The following is a 9,937-nucleotide window of genomic DNA, read 5'->3' as shown; positions in this document are numbered from 1 at the left end:
TCATGCAGAATAGTAGAAGAGTACAGTACCTTATTGCTAAAAGCATTTTGTAAGTGAAAAAGCTATTAATATTGTTCTTGTGAGTTCCTGTAACACACAAAATTGTAAAGTAGGGATTGGAGTTTTCTATATTTCATTTTGGATGCCTGATTTCAGAGCAAGAATAGTATAAAACATTTTTGTTTTATATTTACTGGTATGAATAAATTTTGCTGAATTTTGGGGAGGTGGGTAGTTTTCTGAATGACATTCTCTGTAAGTTAGTGAAAAATTTTCTACTATTTTCCATGTACTTTTTTTAAACTGCTGTTTACAGTTGTCTTGCTGTTTTTAAACACAACAAATCCTGTATTAAAGCCAAGTGTGAATTTTTATTCGACATCCCACTTCCCAGCCACGCTAGGTCATAATTGTTTTCTAAGCAGAATATTAGTTTTGATATAATCCAGTATGGTAATAGGGCTTGGAGATTTTTAAACTGTTGTATTTACCTTTTGACCTGCTTTTATATATTGAGGAAACCACCTCCTATATTTACACAGGGTGATGTGGTAATTAAGGGTGTGGACATTGGAGACTGCCATAATTAATTGTATGATTTTGGACAAAATACTTCTCTGAGCTCAGTTTCCCATTTATAAAATGGGGATAATAATTCCTATCACATAGGCTTTTTGTGCAGATTGAATGAGATATTATATGTTAAGTTCTTTGCATGATATCAGATTCAAATACAGTAGCAACCTTTTTATTAATTGTATGATTGATAGATATGAAGTACTTCCTGAAAATAGGTTTACATTTTATTTTTAAATCTTTAAACACCCTGACTAAAATTTTACTTACAATAGGTAATATTTTATATGTCAGGCCCTGTTCTCTAAAGGTGGGTGTTATCATTATCTTCCATGTACAGGTGAGAAAACTGATGCACAGAGAGAAAAAATAATTTGCCAAAGTGTAGGGTGAGCTATGAACCTGTGCAGATATTCACTGCAGAGGCCTTTTTATTTTTATTAAAATTTTTTTAAAATAGGTAAAACATTCATATGATTAAAAAATAAAATAAAATATTCATATAAAATACGTATTAAAAAGTAAACCCCGGCCGCGGCAGCCTCCGCCGCCATCTGTCACCTCGGCTCCGGCACTAACAGCCTGTTACCCCCGACCCGCCGCCTGTCTACTTCTCGGCGGACTCTGTTTCCCAGCCCTGCCACCTCTGTGCCCTTTTCTTGTCGCTGGTTTCTTCCCCCCATGGATCTGGTCGGAGTGGCATCACCTGAGCCCGGGCCCGCAGCGGCCTGGGGACCCAGCAAGTGTCCATGGGCTACCCCTCAAAATACAATATCTTGTTCCTTGGCTGATGTAATGAGTGAACAGTTGGCTAAAGAATTGCAGTTAGAAGAAGAAGCTGCTGCTTTTCCTGAAGTTGCTGTTGCTGAAGGACCATTTATTACTGGAGAAAACATTGACACCTCCAGCGACCTAATGCTGGCTCAGATGCTACAGATGGAATTTGACAGAGAATATGATGCACAGCTTAGGCGTGAAGAAAAAAATTCAATGGAGATAGCAAAGTTTCCATTTCCTTTGAAAATTATCGAAAAGTGCATCCTTATGAAGACAGTGATAGCTCTGAAGATGAGGTTGACTGGCAGGATACTTGTGACGATCCCTACATCCCAGCAAAACCAGTTCCTACTCCCAAAAAGGGTTTTATTGGAAAAGGAAAAGACATCACCACCAAACATGATGAAATAGTATGTGGGAGAAAGAATACAGCAAGAATGGAAAATTTTGCACCTGGGTTTCAGGTAGGAGATGGAATTGGAATGGATTTAAAACTATCAAACCATGTTTTCAATGCTTTAAAACAACATGCCTATTCAGAAGAACGTCGAAGTGCCCGCCTCCATGAGAAAAAGAAGCATTCTACTGCGGAAAAAGCAGTTGATCCTAAGACCCGTTTACTTATGTATAAAATGATCAACTCTGGAATGTTGGAGACAATCACTGGCTGTATTAGTACAGGAAAGGAATCTGTTGTCTTTCATGCATATGGAGGGAGCATGGAGGATGCAAAGGAAGATAGTGAAGTTATACCTACAGAATGTGCCATCAAAGTGTTTAAGACAACTCTTAATGAGTTTAAGAATCGTGACAAATATATTAAAGATGATTTCAGGTTTAAAGATCGCTTCAGCAAATTAAATCCGCGTAAGATCATCCGCATGTGGGCAGAAAAAGAAATGCACAATCTCACAAGAATGCAGAGAGCTGGAATTCCTTGCCCAACAGTTGTAATGCTCAAGAAACACATTTTAGTTATGTCTTTTATTGGCCATGATCAAGTTCCAGCCCCTAAGTTAAAAGAAGTAAAACTCAGTAGTGAAGAAATGAAAGAAGCCTACTATCAAACTCTTCATATGATGCAGCAGTTATATAATGAATGTACGCTTGTGCATGCTGACCTCAGTGAGTATAACATGCTCTGGCATGCTGGAAAGGTCTGGTTGATTGATGTCAGTCAGTCTGTAGAACCAACGCATCCCCATGGCCTGGAGTTCTTATTCCGAGACTGTAGGAATGTCTCACAGTTTTTTCAGAAAGGAGGAGTGAAGGAAGCCCTTGGTGAAAGAGAACTCTTCAATGCTGTTTCAGGCTTAAACATCTCAGCAGATAATGAAGCTGATTTCTTAGCTGAAATAGAAGCTTTGGAGAAAATGAATGAAGATCATGTTCAGAAGAATGGAAGAAAGGCTGCTTCGTTTTTGAAAGATGACGGAGGTCCACCAGTACTATATGATGAATAACACCAGTTCCCACTGCCTTTAAATGTTAACACAGTGGAGACTGTCAGCTTCGATGGCAAATGAAGTTATGGGTGACTTGAAATACCAAAAAAGGAAACATGAGGAGTGTACAATGTTGCTTCTGTGTTTGTTTGGTTTTTTTCCTTGAAACCCATGTGCCAGATGTGTGGAATTTTTAGCTCAGCATCAAGAGAATAGAATGTCACTACCTCTCATCTTATAAACAGAATAATATGTCTTTAATAGCTAAAGATTATCTAGCTAAAATAGACTGATTTTACATGATTTATGGTAGAAAACATTTCGATGAGAATTTTTAAAACTTAGGTAACATTTCCAAATATGGGAAGAAGGGACAGAGGAATGGAAGAGAGGGTTTTATTATAAATTATTTGCTTTTTCCACCTTCCTGTTTTGTGATGCATCTTTCCTCAGATATTTTGTTAGCCCTTCTCAATTCTTTTTCCAGACTAAAATTTCTTCTCTTTTAGTGGGTGTTATCAATGGAAATTTGATTTCAGAATGGCTGACAGAAATACAACTAAGCAGTGTTGTATGAGTATATCATGAAAATGAACTGAATTCTGCTTTTTTCAGACTTAAATCCAAGGAAAGGCATCACGGGTTTCTGAAAGAGATGTAAGAACTTCTTAACTATCCAAATTTTTAAAAAATTTAACTTTCAGCTTTTCTACATTTATGTAAAACGGTTAGGATGTAACTCATGATATAGTTGCTCTACATTTATAATGAAAATGTAACTTTTCCGGAGGGACAGAATTTAAGACTTAACCATGTTTCATGAATCTTAATGAAATCAAAGAAACAAAGTTCAAATTACTTTTCACTCATACTATGTATTTATTGATTTCTGAGAGAAATATGGGAAGCTAATAAAAAATATTAAATAAGCAAATGAGGAAAAGTATATAAAGCAACTTGACTACCATGTTAACCAACTAACTTGAACTGTCTGACCTCATTTTTAATAATTTTTAGTACTGGCTAGACTCCACTTCTAAGAAAAAAGCAAGCACTGCACTTTCCCCACTGTGTTTGTTAGGACCGAAGCTCACTAACTACAATGTCATGCCTCTTCCTATTACCGAAATCAGATTGGAACCACTAAAACCAAAACTGCCTGCTTAAAGGAAGTAAATCCTAAACTTCATTTAAATTTGAAAGCTTCTCCTGTAACATTATTTTAAAATGCAAAATATGCTCTTTCTAGAAAAATAATTATTTTTGTTTCTGTTGTAAGCTTTTAACTTCATTTCAGAGAATTGTGATTTGGAATAGATATTCATTACATTTCTGAAATGTTTACTACTCTGAAACAAAGATTAGATGATTAGTGATTATTGGCTTTACAGAAATTTCAAAGAACTATCTAATTTTTTAACCATTAACTATTTAAAATTTTGTTTGGTTTTCTAACATACTCTGTTTGACAAAGCAGCAAGCCCTTGCTATGTGGCATTCTTGGAGTGTGCTATGAACATGCTTTTTAAATAATTAAAAATTCAGAGATCATTTAAAAAAAAAAAAAAAAAAGTAAACAGCGAAATGTCTTTTTCTTCCCTCTGCCAAGTATCCCTTCCCAGTCACACTCATAAGCAACTCAGTTTTTAGTTTCTTAGGCATCCTTCCAGAATTTCTTTGTGCATGTGCAAGCACATACAGATGTTTGTCTTATTACCTCCACATTGTTTTCTATATGAACTTTTTTTTTCATTTATCAAAATATCTTCAAAACCTTTTCAAATCAGAACATGGAGAGGTATCTGGTTCTTTTTTGGAGCAATTATAGTCCCTTAGGTGGCTATAATGTAGTTTATTTAGCCTGTCTCATATTGGTGGACCACTGTTTCTTTGTTATCAATAGCCAAATACTCTTGGCCACCCTCCTTTGGCATGTGTGCTGGTATATCTGATGGCTACATTGCCAGATGTGTTTAAATGCTATTTGCATGTGCAATATCGATAGATATTGCACAACTGCACAACTGTAGTCCAAAAGGGCTGTGCAGGTTTCTACCTCAACTCCCCTACCCCCTGATAGAGAATCACTGTCCCCCACAAGCCCTGCCAAGGGTGTGACCCAACTTTTGGAGTTCTGCTAATCTGATGGGTGAAAACTGTTATCTCAGAGTACTTTGAATTTGCATTTCTCTTATTCCTGTGATGTCCCAGAGCCTAGATTCTCAGCAATTGTGTGGTCACCAAGGGCATCCAGGGGCCCTAGTTCAAGGGAATGATTTTTAGGATCCCTTTCTAACATCTCATTTAAAAATGTGTGGACTCAATGTTCCTGTTAATATTCTTTTAGCCAAAAAAGATGTCACAATCCCTGGCCTATGGTAAACTCTCAGAAGTAAAATAAAATGAGAAAGTGGGAGGGAGTTTTTGCTTGGTGGGTAGAGAGTGTTTGTGAATAAAAATCAATACAAATAAAGAAATGAAGGAAGAGTTAGCTTCTCCATCAGAGAGCCAAGTGGAAGGGAACTAATTCCCAAACTCAGCAGTGGCTTAGAAGGTCTCTTGACCTCAGCAGATGTCATCAGCAGTCCACTGTCTAACAGTTTGTAGGTTTGTTGCACTCCAGCACTTGAATGCAAATGGTGCTCCATGATAGATATTCCAGTTGAAGGTTTCATTATGATTTATCTACATAAATCATTTAAATTTGAATAAAATCCCTCCTGAAAAGTGTTCCGTTTAGCGAGCATTGTTTTGTACACCCCCATCCTCTCCTCCCCCCATATTTGTATATTCTTTTCACATTTCATTTTAGCTTTAAAACTTGTCCCTTAGTATATGTCCTCCCAAGAGACTGCCTCCTCTCAGTCCCTCCTCTGCAGAAAAATCAAAACCTAATACAAATATCCCTGCCAAAAGTTTCCTCGGATGAAGCTTGAACAACTGCCTCCCCAGGCAGGCTGCTCTATCTTTATGACACTTGAACTTTTGGAAAATTCTTCATACTGAGTTGAAATGTACCTCTGGTGGCTTCCCACCCATGGGTGCCCCAGCTCTACACTTGACAAACAGAATAAGTGGAACTTCCAAGGCAAATCCATTTTTCACAGAATTTGAAGAACACTGTTGTGCTTCTCCTGAGATTTTTCTAGTTTCCCCCAACCTTACATCTTCAACCATTTTTCAGATAGCATTTAGTCATCAGAATAATTTTGGAGAAGCTGGTCCATTTGTGGAAAGTAAGAGAGACTTGAAATTTGTGGATAATTGTGTCAATGCATATTTGTACATTTATTAAACATGCTTACATGCAGAGGACCTTCATAGGAGCTTAAGAGGAAAACAAAGGAATAGGAATTACTGCCCTTGCCCTCCAGGAATTTATAATTTACCTAAGGGTAAAATTTACACACACAGGCACAGAATATGGCTACAGTTTAACTCAAAGTAGGATATGAGCAATTGTCAAAATGATGGCCTCAGCAAACAAGTGCATCATTCCAGGAGGCAGCGTCTCTGACTGTGGAGGGAAGGTTCTGGAAGGTCTTAAGGAGGCAGATTGTCTTCAGCAAGCTGCACTTTTAAAGGTTGAATTTGTGCATATGGCAGAGAAAGCAAACGGCCTCTCTAGTAGACTAATGTCAGATAAATAGGCTCCTCAGTCAGAAAGCCTCAAACGCGAAACTGAGGGATTTGGATTTTTATCCTGAAGACAAAGAGAGACATATTGGAGGCTTTGAGAAAACAAAAGGAAAGCTGTGTTTTAGAATGCTCAGTCTATGGTGGTAGATTATATTGGACCAGAGAACCAGAAACAAGGCATTTGGGAATAAAGATAGCCCCAAAGCTAGAAATCAGAGTTCCAATCAAAACTTGAGGTCCGTTGCCCTCTCTCCTGTGCCCCACAGTGGCCATTACAAACCTTTATCACTTCTCACAGGCTCTGTATTCCAGTTCCACTCTCGTCTCATGAAGCAGAGAACAGAACTGCAGCTCCTTCCTGTCCCATCATACTTCCTGCCTCCAATCCTGCCCTTACCCTGAGATGCAGTGAGTGGTGGCACAGATCTACAGTAGGTGGTCAATAAATACTTGTCAAATGATGAAGGAAACAGTATAGGCTTTAGAATCAGACAGATGGAGGAGGTGAGCTCAATATCTTACTGTAGGTTCCCTAGAAAATAGAGCCTGAGGCAAAGTTTCAGCTTTGTGCTTTTTTGAGGGGAGGTATAGGTGGAATCCCAGGGTAACAAGAGTGAGGAAAAACAAGCAGGAAAGGATGGGAGAAAACATAAGGCGGTGTGTGTCTGAATTCTTGCTTTTCAAAGATATTCAGGCCCAGTTAACCAGCCCAGCCCCAGAGAGACTGTCCCGAAACAGCATGTCTTAGGAAAATCCCTCAGAGTGGGGACATGGAGAGGGAGCTAAGACCCATACTTCTGAGCTGCATCCCCTACCCTTTGGGCAGCCACCAGGAAAGCCCTGCAGCCAGTGCTTCAGGTGCTTCAGGTGAGTCTGGGAGTTGTGGGAGGAGCCAGTGAGTCCAGGTGGCCTCAGGTGAGCCCAGGAACAGGCAGGGCCCAGAGGAGCTGAGGCCACACAAAGGAGGTGACCAATAGGCCAGCTGGGGAATTGTCTCTCTCTGGTGGCCAGGAAGTCACTTAACCTCTTTTCGTTCACTTTCCCAGTCTTTGAAGTAGAGACAGATATTTGCGTATTGGGATTGGTGTGAAATTAAATGAAATGATAATAATAATCATAATGATATATAATGATAGTAGTAACAGAGTCTAACATTTACTGAGCACGTATGACACACCCAAAGGCATGCTGCTAAGCACTTTCCATTAATTATCTTATTTAATCCAAACAACAGTCCTATGAGGTAAGGATGTCTGTTATTTTTATCAGCAGATGAGGAAACTGAGGCTCAGAGAAGGTCACTAGGCTAGTAAGTGACACAGCCCAGATGTGAATCTAAGTCTGAGTGAATAAAAAGTATTAAACACATAACTAATACCTTTGTCCCTATTTGTTAGTTCGTTCATTCATTCATTCATTCACCAAATATTTTTTTGAGAACCTGTGTTCTAGGTATGCTAGAATAAAATCAAAATCCCTGCTCTTGTGGAGCTTAAATTCTAGTGGTAGGGAGGGGGGAGACACAGCAGCAAATATATGTGATGATTAGTGTGTTAGAAACTGATAAGTGCTGTGGAGAAAAGAGAAGGTGGAGTAGGGTCAGGGAGGTGGGGAGTGCAGACAGGAAGTCATTTTACCAAGTATGGTCAGGGCAGGCCTCTCTGGGGGTGGAGTGGAAGGCTCCCGGGCTGAGAAACCAGCTGCATATAAGGCCTAAAAGGAAAAGTGTGTTTGGTGGAGGAACAGCTGGGGACAGGGCTGGGTGGAGCAGGGTGGGTGAGGAGAGAGCAGGAGGATGGGAGAGGGAGGACACAGATCGCACAGCCTTGAGGGACCTTGGAGAACAAGGAAGGGTTTAGTCAAGCTCTGAGCAGCCCACGTTATGCTATGATGTTATGTAATATAAAAGCATCTAACAGTGCCTGCCTGGGAATTCATCAAACTTGTGAATTTCCTTTCCTTTCTTAAATGTTTTTTCCTCCAGGAAGCCTTCTCTGACTCCCCAACTAGGCTGTCTCTCCTCACTGCACTCCATTCTTCCCTGAAGCATTTATTTCAATTGCAGTCTTTCCACTCTGGCTTTGGTCTCCAGCACAGCACTGAAAATGCTCTTGCTAAGATCATTAGTGAACTCCTAATTAGCAAATACAGTACACACTTCTAAATCTTATCAGCTGGCTGTTTCATTTGCTTTCTACTTGAAATTTAGGCAGAACATATTTATTTTTTAAATGCTGAATATATCACATTAAGTGTACACATTGACCTTAAGATGTACCCCTGTGCCAAAAATTTTCAAATGTGTGATTAGAATCAAATCGAGGAAACACCATGTAGGTGGAGCCTCTGCAGATCAAAGCAGTGTTCTTGATCCCAAACAGACCCGCACTCAAACTTTTGTATTGATGGTGTGGCATTAGACAAGTTACTAAATATTTTTGAGCCTCAATTTTCTCTTTTTCAAAATGGCGATGATAATAACAACCTCATAAAGATTGTTGTGAGTGGCTTATTGTTTTACCCATTTTGCAGATGAGTAAACAATTGTAGAGAAATTAAGAAACTAGCCTTTTATTTCCATCCTCTGAGGAAAAACAAAAGTTTATCTGCACCTGTGAAAATCTGGGAGCTTAACTCATTGATACCGAGCTCTGCAGAGGTGGGCTAAGGAAGAAAGAGCAAACAGGACCAGAGTTCTCCTTCAAAAATAATTAAATCTACTCTTAATTACAAATAAAAGGGCATTTGAAGCCCTGTAGTCTACAATCCTGTAAAATCATGGCTATACTAATTCTAGTATGGCCTAGAAAATGTAAACACAGGTGTAATCACATTTGATTTGCTTATTGGACTAATTTTTAATATCCCTTTTCTAGTCTGAGTATCAAACCCTTAAGCCAATGTGATATAATTTGCCATCAAAATAAAGATACTGCACTGACACAAAAAAACAGGTGTAACCAAATATCCATCTGAGCTGTTTAAAAAATAGTAATAAGAAATATCTATATAAGTTCTAGTTTTGACCAATATATCTTCTTGGTGCATTCTTAAGACTAGTAAAATTTACATTAATGTAGCTAGAGTGACTTCCTGAGTGGTATTATAAATTATGACAGAGTCATAAATTGGGGGAAAGCAGAAATTGATGAAGAAAGTGGAAGAAAAGCTTACATAAATTAAACCAAGATCTGGTTGTTAGAAAAGAACAATAAATACCATGATAAAAATAAAGAGAAAATACCAAGAAAATACACACAGTGACACACACACAACAAAGACAACAACAAAGACCCAACACATTAGGAGTGAGAAAGTAGTATAACCTCCAATCCTAAAATTATGAAAATAAATGACAGTATTATATAAAATTGAATATTAATACATTTGAAAATATAAAGAATGTAAAAATATTCTTTGAATATGTTCTATGAATATACAAATTACCAAAATTGTTTTAAGTGATTGAACACTTAAATAGGTTATGAGCTGTTCTAGTT

General features: G+C 38.3%; 1 pseudogene; it reads left to right on the top strand.

The window, feature by feature from the left end:
- Window positions 1–1,194: 1,194 nt before the first annotated feature.
- On the top strand, window positions 1,195–2,816 carry LOC119509150 (annotated as a pseudogene).
- Window positions 2,817–9,937: the final 7,121 nt, after the last annotated feature.

Source organism: Choloepus didactylus, chromosome 14 (assembly GCF_015220235.1).
Source record: "Choloepus didactylus isolate mChoDid1 chromosome 14, mChoDid1.pri, whole genome shotgun sequence".
Lineage (NCBI taxonomy): Eukaryota > Metazoa > Chordata > Mammalia > Pilosa > Megalonychidae > Choloepus > Choloepus didactylus.
This window is presented reverse-complemented; position numbering and strand designations above follow the sequence as displayed.